Genomic DNA, 12,143 nt, shown 5'->3' on the forward strand with positions numbered 1-12,143 from the left:
TACGTGAAAATCATGTTTGTAAGATATTAACTGAACGGGGTTGAGTGAGGAAAGAGGGGCTTGAAATCCAAAAGAGTAAAATTAACCAAAATGTTCCTTATATAAGAACTGAGAGAATTGTTATCGCGATGAATTTCTAGCTATATTCTTTGCTCTAGGAATTGCCAATCTGGAAATATATTTTGTCTACTCAACTAACACATTATTTAGTGATCTTTGGAAGCGTAATATCTTTAATCGTAAGCTATCAAATACACTCCTGGAAATGGAAAAAAGAACACATTGACACCGGTGTGTCAGACCCACCATACTTGCTCCGGACACTGCGAGAGGGCTGTACAAGCAATGATCACACGCACGGCACAGCGGACACACCAGGAACCGCGGTGTTGGCCGTCGAATGGCGCTAGCTGCGCAGCATTTGTGCACCGCCGCCGTCAGTGTCAGCCAGTTTGCCGTGGCATACGGAGCTCCATCGCAGTCTTTAACACTGGTAGCATGCCGCGACAGCGTGGACGTGAACCGTATGTGCAGTTGACGGACTTTGAGCGAGGGCGTATAGTGGGCATGCGGGAGGCCGGGTGGACGTACCGCCGAATTGCTCAACACGTGGGGCGTGAGGTCTCCACAGTACATCGATGTTGTCGCCAGTGGTCGGCGGAAGGTGCACGTGCCCGTCGACCTGGGACCGGACCGCAGCGACGCACGGATGCACGCCAAGACCGTAGGATCCTACGCAGTGCCGTAGGGGACCGCACCGCCACTTCCAAGCAAATTAGGGACACTGTTGCTCCTGGGGTATCGGCGAGGACCATTCGCAACCGTCTCCATGAAGCTGGGCTACGGTCCCGCACACCGTTAGGCCGTCTTCCGCTCACGCCCCAACATCGTGCAGCCCGCCTCCAGTGGTGTCGCGACAGGCGTGAATGGAGGGACGAATGGAGACGTGTCGTCTTCAGCGATGAGAGTCGCTTCTGCCTTGGTGCCAATGATGGTCGTATGCGTGTTTGGCGCCGTGCAGGTGAGCGCCACAATCAGGACTGCATACGACCGAGGCACACAGGGCCAACACCCGGCATCATGGTGTGGGGAGCGATCTCCTACACTGGCCGTACACCACTGGTGATCGTCGAGGGGACACTGAATAGTGTACGGTACATCCAAACCGTCATCGAACCCATCGTTCTACCATTCCTAGACTGGCAAGGGAACTTGCTGTTCCAACAGGACAATGCATGTCCGCATGTATCCCGTGCCACCCAACGTGCTCTAGAAGGTGTAAGTCAACTACCCTGGCCAGCAAGATCTCCGGATCTGTCCCCCATTGAGCATGTTTGGGACTGGATGAAGCGTCGTCTCACGCGGTCTGCACATCCAACATGAACGCTGGTCCAACTGAGGCGCCAGGTGGAAATGGCATGGCAAGCCGTTCCACAGGACTACATCCAGCATCTCTACGATCGTCTCCATGGGAGAATAGCAGCCTGCATTGCTGCGAAAGGTGGATATACACTGTACTAGTGCCGACATTGTGCATGCTCTGTTGCCTGTGTCTATGTGCCTGTGGTTCTGTGAGTGTGATCATGTGATGTATCTGACCCCAGGAATGTGTCAATAAAGTTTCCCCTTCCTGGGACAATGAAATCACGGTGTTCTTATTTCAATTTCCAGGAGTGTAACTTTCAGTCTCTGTTCTCATACCTCCCTGTCTCTCGCTGACTTCTGCCAGCTGCAGCCTACGACTTCCTTCACTTCTTTATCGTATCCCAGCGGTCTGGTGGTTCACCTTGTGGTCTTCGCCTGTCAATGGGTCTCCACTACAGTACCGCCTTTGTCCATTTTTCGTCATTGTTTCGTACAGTATGACGAAATGATATCCATTTTAGAGCCTTTACGTTTTTCACATACTGATATCCTGTTACTGCTCTTAAATCAACACTTTGTTTTCTCATCTTTCTTATGGAGTCCTAGAAGTGACCCTTCAATAGAGCTTTCAGCTTGTTGAAGAGTTCTTCCGAGAATCTCTTTCAAAATCCAAGTTTTGCAGTAGGTACGGGAAGAACACATTGATTGGAAACAACCATTTGTATAGTCCCATTTTTGGACTTCCATAAGCCCTAGAACCTATCATGAGTCTTCGGAAATTAATTAACTGTCTCAGATAAATATATTAATTAACAGTTTTCGGACAGTTGGCATTCAAAATTACTGTCTCTTGTGGATGGGTACTATTGATTTGATATTCTCCTAGCAGCTATCTCCTCTTCAGATTGTTTACTTTGTGTCTCACAACATCTTTAATATGTTTGATTGTGGTTTTCTTGTTCTGTTTGCTTGAATTTAATACATTAGCAAAGATTATGCCCATTTTTGTAGGCTAGTTTCTTTGTCAACTATCATCTTCCCATCTTTACCGTCAGCCAATAGAATCTCACCTCTTCTTCCAATTTTTGCTTACTTGATATCTGGAAACATTTGTTTACTGTGGTTTCCTTCAACTACACACAAGCCCACCAGTAATATACTTTATCTTTTCTGTCATCAGTAATCTTTTCATCTGTTGTTTCACTTTCATGTATTCTTCATTATTGTTCTTATTGTTCTAGGTAACGGAAATATACAGTTGATCGTATATAGTGTGTTAGGGGTTTTTTTTTTTTTTTTTGGTCATCAGTCTACTGACTGGTTTGATGCGGCCCGCCACGAGTTCCTTTCCTGTGCTAACCTCTTCATCTCAGAGTAGCACTTGCAACCTACGTCCTCAATTATTTGCTTGACGTATTCCAATCTCTGTCTTCCTCTACAGTTTTTGCCCTCTACAGCTCCCTCTAGTACCATGGAAGTCATTCCCTCATGTCTTAGCAGATGTCCTATCATCCTATCCCTTCTCCTTATCAGTGTTTTCCACACATTCCTTTACTCTCCGATTCTGCGTAGAACCTCCTCATTCCTTACCTTACCAGTCCACCTAATTGTCAACATTCGTCTATAGCACCACATCTCAAATGCTTCGATTCTCTTCTGTTCTGGTTTACCCCCAGTCCATGTTTCACTACCATACAATGCTGTACTCCAGACGTACATCCTCAGAAATTTCTTGCTCGAATTAAGGCCGGTATTTGATATTAGTAGACTTCTCTTGGCCAGAAATGCCTTTTTTGCCATGGCGAGTCTGCTTTTGATGTCCTCCTTGCTCCGTCCGTCATTGGTTATTTTACTGCCTAGGTAGCAGAATTCCTTAACTTCATTGACTTCGTGACCATCAATCCTGATGTTAAGTTTCTCGCTGTTCTCATTTCTACTACTTCCCGTTACCTTCGTCTTTCTCCGATTTACTCTCAAACCATACTGTGTACTCATTAGACTGTTCATTCCGTTCAGCAGATCATTTAATTCTTCTTCACTTTCACTCAGGATAGCAATGTCATCAGCGAATCGTATCATTGATATCCTTTCACCTTGTATTTTAATTCCACTCCTGAACCTTTCTTTTATTTCCATCATTGCTTCCTCGATATACAGATTGAAGAGTAGGGGCGAAAGGCTACAGCCTTGTCTTACACCCTTCTTAACATGAGCACTTCGTTCTTGATCGTCCACTCTTATTATTCCCTCTTGGTTGTTGTACATATTGTATATGACCCGTCTCTCCCTATAGCTTACCCCTACTTTTTTCAGAATCTCGAACAGCTTGCACCATTTTATATTGTCGAACGCTTTTTCCAGGTCGACAAATCCTATGAAAGTGTCTTGATTTTTCTTTAGCCTTGCTTCCATTATTAGCCGTAACGTCAGAATTGCCTCTCTCGTCCCTTTACTTTTCATAAAGCCAAACTGATCGTCACCTAGCGCATTCTCAATTTTCTTTTCCATTCTTCTGTATATAATTCTTGTAAGCAGCTTCGATGCATGAGCTGTTAAGCGGATTGCGCGATAATTCTCGCACTTGTCAGCTCTTGCCGTCTTTGGAAATGTGTGGATGATGCTTTTCCGAAAGTCAGATGGTATGTCGCCAGACTCATATATTCTACACACCAACGTGAAGAGTCGTTTTGATGCCACTTACCCCAATGATTTTAGAAATTCTGATGGAATGTTATCTATCCCTTCTGCCTTATTTGACCGTAAGTCCTCCAAAGCTCTTTTAAATTCCGATACTGGATCCCCTATCTCTTCTAAATCGACTCCTGTTTCTTCTTCTATCACATCAGACAAATCTTCACCCTCATAGAGGCTTTCAATGTATTCTTTCCACCCATCTGCTCTCTCCTCTGCATTTAACAGTGGAATTCCCGTTGCACTCCTAATGTAACCACCGTTGCTTTTAATGTCACCAAAGGTTGTTTTGACTTTCCTGTATGCTGAGTCTGTCCGTCCGACAATCATATCTTTTTCGATGTCTTCACATTTTTCCTGCAGCCATTTCGTCTTAGCTTCCCTGCACTTCCTATTTATTTCATTCCTCAGCGACTTGTATTTCTGTATTTCTGATTTCCCCGGAACATGTTTGTACTTCCTCCTTTCACCAATCAACTGAAGTATTTCTTCTGTTAGCCATGGTTTCTTCGCAGCTACTTTCTTTGTACCTATGTTTTCCTTCCCAACTTCTGTGATGGCCCTTTTTAGAGATGTCCATTCCTCTTCAACTGTACTGCCTACTGCGCTATTCCTTATTGCTGTATCTATAGCGTTAGAGAACTTTAAACGTATCTCGTCATTCCTTAGTACTTCCGTATCCCACTTCTTTGCGTATTGATTCATCCTGACTAATGTCTTGAACTTCAGCCTACTCTTCATCACTACTATATTGTGATCTGAGTCTATATCTGCTCCTGTGTACGCCTTACAATCCAGTATCTGATTTCGGAATCTCTGCCTGACCATGATGTAATCTAATTGAAATCTTCCCGTATCTCCCGGCCTTTTCCAAGTATACCTCGTCCTCTTGTGATTCTTGAACAGGTTATTCGCTATTACTAGCTGAAACTTGTTACAGAACTCAATTAGTCTTTCTCCTCTTTCATTCCTTGTCCCAAACCCATATTCTCCTGTAACCTGTATAGGTACAGGTATTGAAGTAATTGGTGCCTTAATAAGTACCCACTTCAATGTATTAGTTGCTTTTCTCTGCATATAGCAGTCTTTCTGGGAGCACATCACAAAACTTACTACCTGATGTTTCCTGCAAGGTCGTAACTGCGCCTCGAAGTGGTCTGCAGTGCCTGTCACTGCAGACTTTCCGTTTCACATTATGCGTTTCCACTTCAATTCCTTTCATGCTGCCCAGGGAAAATAAACTTTAATGGCTTGCTTATGCCCCCTTACTTGGATGTACCAATCAGAAGCAAACTATTCGTAATAGCTATAATAATTAATCTGCAAACGAAGTAAATACATAACGTAAAGTAATGGAGGAACTGAAAAATGAAGAAGTATGTGCTAGATCAACCAGATTAGCGATCTAAAAACCAGAGATTAAGCAACTACAATGGGCTGAACATGTTGCGAGAATGACAGATTATGCTACTCCTAGTGTTGGTAGAAAGGCCAAAGGAAAAGTGCCCCTGCCCCTTTCTCCTGGGAGGACCACGAATAAAATGGGGGTCAATGGATTACGGAAGGACTTGCAACAACTAGAGTTCACTGGGACACTGCTTCGAACCTGCAGAGGACATGATCTACTGGTGGCAGTCTGTACGGTTGGCGCCTGATCTGTATGATCACAGATTAAGTAAGTAAAATGCTCAATATTATTTTTTTTGCAATTACCTAACTGTCCTGCATAATATTAGTTTGGACGGATTTATCTTAAGGTCTACTTTTTGCCAGCTATTGATGCCTGTCTATATAAAAAGAAATGTCCTGACTGAATGAATGAATGAATGAACGAACGACTGACACGTCATCGCCCGGCCCAAACAATTAACGACAGGCCGCGGTGGATTAGCCGAGCGGTCTGAGGCGCTGCGCTCACGGACTGTGCGGCTCGTCCCGGTGGGGTTCGAGTCCTCCCTCGGGCATAGGTGTGTGTGTTTGCCCCTAGAATAATTTAGGTTAAGTAGTGTGCAAGCTTAGGGAGTCCCATAAGATTTCACACACATTTGAACAGTTAAGGACAGAAATTTGAAATCTGGAGAGGATGTTGATCAAAATGGCTCTGAGCACTATGCGACTCAACTGCTGAGGTTATCAGTCGCCTAGAACTTAGAACTAATTAAACCTAACTAACCTAAGGACATCACACACATCCATGCCCGAGGCAGGATTCGAACCTGCGACCGTAGCGGTCACGCGGTTCCAGACTGAAGCGCCTTTAACCGCACGGCCACACCGGCCGGCTGGATGTTGATCTTATACTATTAACATCGTTTAACGAATGATTGTTTCAAATTCCACCCCTAAGGGGGTAAGTAGGGGATGAAAGATGTTTTGAAAATATATCGCTATTAAGGGCAGACGTAGGGCAACAGGCATTCTTGTACTTAAACATAAATGTATCTCCAAAAATATTACAGGTAAAATAGTAAATGCTTGATATTCTGTGCAATTTTTGTTTGAAAATACTCATCGACATACGTTAATTAACATTTTATCCATTTCTTGCAAACTCATCAAGAAATAAAACTGAAATTTCACAGCTTACATCTGCAAGAGGCTAATAAAATTTGTGGTACAGATTTTTGTTTAAGGTCATAGTTTCCTTGAAATTAATTTTTCAGTTTTGTGTTACCCAGGACCGTTCTATTTTCCTCAAATTTTAAAAGAGTACTTTTCTCAGAGTAAAGATAACGGAAAAGTGCTGCGCAGGATTATTCAGTAAGAGATTCTTAAAAACTATGTCAAATTTCAGGGTGTTAGCTATTATAGTTCCTGATAAAAGGTACATTATAGCTCAGAAAAGTCAGTTTCTGGCAATTCGCATTTAAAGTTTTTATTTTCAATTACTGAAACTATTGCTATTCCTCTAGTGACTAATATTGTCCATATCCATAATATTTATTCTCTTCCTCGTTTTCCTGAAGTTCTCTCTTCCCCTGCCTGGTTTGCCTAGCCAACTTTTCCATTTTTTATTATGCTGCCTAAGCTTTGTCCAGAGGCACTTCGTCTGTGCTTGTATCTTCAGCGAGAATGCACCTGGATGAAAACCTGATCTCTACAGGCACTTAATCGTATCTGCATTTCCACTATTGAGCATGAGACATTCACTACATGCAGCTATCTTTACAACAACTGAGGACACAAATACTGTTTATTGACTACGCATCCATGTATGGCGACTGCAGCTCTCATTTGTATTCTGTGTTTTCCCATGTATACATTTCTTCATCAGTTCAGGATTGGCTAGGTACCGGAAAGTAGATTTTGTAGCACCTACAGCAGAATGTAGTAAACCATATTTGTGGGTGTATGGCTTTCCATAGGCTTCTGCATGAAGATATTTGCACTACGATATAGAAAGGGAATGTTTGGGATTATAATGCGTAGAAAGTCTGTGGAAGAATATTGCCCACACGCCTTTCTGCATTGTTTTCGCACTATGTAACTTATCTCTCATAGCTTTTCCATAACATATTTGTAAAGCGTGAATTTTCTTGTGTGTCAGTCTATTAACATCTCCCAGTGGCTTTCCATCCTTTAATTTATTGCCTTTCATTTCTTTCTTCAATTTGAGAAGTCTACCTCCTATTCGCTTTTGAACATGCTTCAAACATTCCAGTTTTTCAGTTTTAGTTTGTGAGCCATAAGGATTGCTCTCTAAAACAGTGCTGAAAGCACTGGAATCTCTATCATCTAGATACTTCACATACCCAACACCATATCGTTCATCTGACCTTTGGAATATTAGTTTCGTCCCCGCCGCTTCCGTTCCACCACTTGACCCCTGGTAATTCTTGCTGCACATTTTCCTGCTGCCACATTTCTTCTTCACTGCTATAATTGTTTCTTCTTGAGTCACAATGGAAGCAATATTTGCTAATTACTTTGAACTTTAAGATTTTCCCTGTATCAGCACTGATGACTAATGACTAAGAGTGTCATACATCACTTCACGGTGTATCATCTGTCATACACCATAAAGCGATGTATGGCCCTCTTCATCCAGGATCCATCACAAGAGACACACAGATCTGTCTTCAGTATACAGTGTCCTCCTTCCGATTCGCTGTTAGTATCTACAGCATCCTCAAGGGCTGCTTTTAAGTCAAAAATGGTTCAAATGGCTCTGAGCACTATGGGACTTAACATCTGTGGTCATCAGTCCCCTAGAACTTAGAACTACTTAAACCTAACTAACCTAAGGACATCACACACATCCATGCCCGAGGCAGGATTCGAACCTGCGACCGCAGCGGTCACGCGGTTCCAGACTGAAGCGCCTAGAACCGCACGGCCACATCGGCCGGCGCTTTTAAATCATCCTTGCGCTCAACCTTGAGAGCACTGAGGAGTGTTCTGTTGTAATAATTGAATCTAGTCACTGGTGCAAGTATATTCATCAAGCCACAAAACAAATTTTTGCCTACACCTAAGCATCTCATGGCGTAACACAAAGTTGTATTCGCCTCATACATCTTCCCATGGAAAGCAGAAGTCGAGAAGTGAACATCATACTTACAAACTTCACACAAAAATGTATATTACTTATAATGCCAATTCTGTCACTGTCATTATCCAGTCTAAGGCCCTTTGAACCACAATTGCAACAGATGCATGAAACATTAACCATATGGGCAACTGTTTCTGAGTAAGTTAATCTAAATCCACTGGAAAACTCCTCTTTGGCACTGTACACAGAATCATCAAATGTTTCACTAATTTTCTTCTTCGATGAACTCAGTGATTTGGCGAAAATTTTTCTTCACACTTAGGAGCAGCGTCTACAATACTGTTATTTAAATTTCCTGTACCTTTTACACGTGAAATTCGACATTTCCCCCCCTTTTTTCAACATGCGTCCACTGTTACATTTCGAGCAAAACAGGTTGAACTTAAATAAGTTTGTAACGCGTGCTATTCAAAAAGACTAAGTTGTAAACAAAGTTACAAGCAAATATAATACTTTTCACTGCCTTCTAGACTCATCTGAAGTTTGTTTCGATTGTCTGAAACGAAAAATTAACTTACAAAATGTTTCTAGAGTAGGGAAGGTGTGGATCACAGCGCAGAAAGAGGTAACGTGCAGACGCATACGTCCAAACAAACTTTTTTAAAATATATCTCTAGCCAGAATTCGATTATGAAACTTTGAGATGTTATTCTTACACAATCAGTCTAATACATTACCAAATTAAAAAAATCGATTATTTTGGAATCTACATTTTCGGAAATTCAACAACCACGGAGGTAAAATAGTGGGTGAAAGACTTTCTGGAAAATAAATTGTTATTACAGCCTTAAAAAGCATTTTAAAACAATACCTATGTATACTGATATTTGACTTCTCTGTTAGAAATTAAAACAATACTCAAAGGGGTGCATAAAGGGGCGAAAATTTTTAATAAAAGATTTCTTTACATGAAACAATTTTTAACCTATATCTGTTGGAAATAATAATTTGTATGGAAATATCATCACGAGAACTAAAAGGCAGGATTAACAAAGACCTCCGACTCTAGCTACCACAATGACCTTTTGTCAGGGGTGCATTCGGAACGGATCAAATTTCTATGGCCTTAATCAGCGTGAGAAGTTTAAAGGGTATTGCACTTTGTGAACAACACAAAAATTCTATTAAAGCAAACGAAAAAAGTCCTTCCAGACCATACAGTTAACGCTAGCTAAACAGTGGGCGCGAAGCTATTCCTTTGTGCAGAATTGTAATTCTGCCATATTGTTGACTAGGATTGTTATATCGTCAGCAAATCCCAACGTAGTGAGCGTTTTCACATTTATTCCAATGCCCCTTTCCTTCGCAATAACCTGGACATAGCCATCTAAAGGACGGCTATAAATAGTTTCGGAGATATCGGATCACACAAGTAAACATCTTCTCTCGTCTGCCCTCCTAATACAGACAAAAGCAATCGAGGTATCATAGATGTTACATAGTACGTTTATTTACTGTTTGCCACACCTTTTCCGGTCAGTGATTATGTAACTGTATTGTCTTTATCACTGCAGAACCAAAAGCCCGTTCAGAATGTATAAAAGCTGTGCATTTCGGCATTTATATTTTCTCACAGTTATGATGATTACGAAAAAGTGATACAGACCTCTGTGGATGAGAGTTCATAAGAAACGACTGACGACCGACGGTTGCGTTTTGAAAGTCCAGGTGTAATCACACCTTGTGCAGTCGTTCCTCATTGCTGAGGCTGCAACACAGCCATCGGGTCTCTGATAAACACAACCTTATTCACTGTTGGCACTGCATTCGGGTCTCAGATACACACAGCCTTATTCACTGTTGGCACTGCATTCGTACCGACAACCCACATAAGCAAGATGTGTGTAATACCAAATGTTGTAATCCTAACATACCATTGTCGGTGGAATTAGCTCCTCCACAAAAACCGTTATCTCACTAGGAGTGAAGATGGGAACGGACGACAACGAAAAAAATCGCGAATTTATCGTGTGGAAAATATGTGTGAAACATTAAGTACGAAAAGAAGCTTTTCATGCAATATTACGTTTTAGTCGAAAATGTATCTCACGCTACGTAAGAGCTCCACTTACCACAGTGGGACCGAATTCTGAAATGATGTTTCCGCCTTCGACTGTTATTGTGTAATTTCTACTATTCAGGTTTTGCTACCAACTGTTCGTCGTAGTTTGATGTTTGCCTGCTACATGCTGTGACTGGACGGCTTGGTTGGCTGATCTAGTGCACAATCGTGAATGAAAAAATAGCTCAAACTGGTCGACAGTGGAAAATAAATAGAAATTAATGTTTAAAGCGGAAATGTCACTTCAGCTAGTTTTAAAACGTGAAGATAAAGAACCAAAGAGCTTTTGTAAATAATCGTAAAGCATTAATCTTTGAATTTTGAGAGCGGTGATGATATATATACTACTAATAAAAAATACTGAAACCCATAAGTAAAGAGAAGTTAACTCCTAAATGTCGCTTGAAGCGGACTCGCCAGTTTGAAATCAGGCGGCGAATGTTGTGCTGTCAGCAAAGAAGCGGTAACGGCAGAGTGGGTCGGTGAGGATAGCACTGTGACTCCGAACGTGGACTAAACACTGGACTTAACACTGAGTAACAAATCCATCAGGGTCATTTCGAAACTTCTAAGGCTGCCCAAATTGACTGTTGGCGATATGATTGTGAAGTGGAGACGCGAAGGGACAACCACTGCTAAATCAAGATCGAACAGACCCCATATACTGACGGAAAAGGGCACGAGCATTGTGGAGGGTAGATGTAAAAACTTGCATTATGAGCTGAAGGATGACTCGTGAGTTTCAAACTGCTACCCAGCAGTTCAGCTAGCAGAACTACTGCGCGGAATTAATTAAAAAGACTGAGGTACAACGCTCGAGCAGTTCCTCATTAGTCGCATATTTACGTAATCAATACCAAAAGACGCTAGAGGTGGTACAAAGAACGAAGCCCTTGGAGAGCGGATGACTGGAAACGAATGATTTGCAGGGATGAGCCCTGCTATATCTTGTAGAAGTCCGATGGAAGGGTTTTGGTTTCTCACATGCCTGGAGTACACTACCTGCCATCTCGTGTAGTGTCAGCAGTGAAGTATTTATGAAGTTGTGTTGGGCGATTTCCGTGGTTACGGTATGGTCTCCGGAATGCACTTAATAAAGCGCTAAATGAGGAAGAACATGATCATATTTTAGAGAATTGCGTACTGCATTCAGTAGAAGAACATTTCGGAGACGATTATTGATTGCGTAAACAATACGGTGCAGCCTGTCATAGATCAGCATATGTAAGCAGTGGTTTGTCGACAATAACATCCGCTAAATAGACGAGGCTGCCCAGAGTCACGAACTGAACCCAGTGGAACACCTTTGTGACGAGCTAGAACGTCGACTTCGCTCCAGATCTCAGCTCCCAGTACCATGATCTTCTTTGGTTTCGACTCTCGCTAAAGAATGTTTTCCTGTTCTTCCACAGGCATTCAGACACCTCACTGAAAGTGTCCCAAACAGAGTTGAACCCATCATGTCTACTAGTA

The sequence above is a fragment of the Schistocerca piceifrons genome, chromosome 2 (assembly GCF_021461385.2).
Source record: "Schistocerca piceifrons isolate TAMUIC-IGC-003096 chromosome 2, iqSchPice1.1, whole genome shotgun sequence".
NCBI lineage: Eukaryota > Metazoa > Arthropoda > Insecta > Orthoptera > Acrididae > Schistocerca > Schistocerca piceifrons.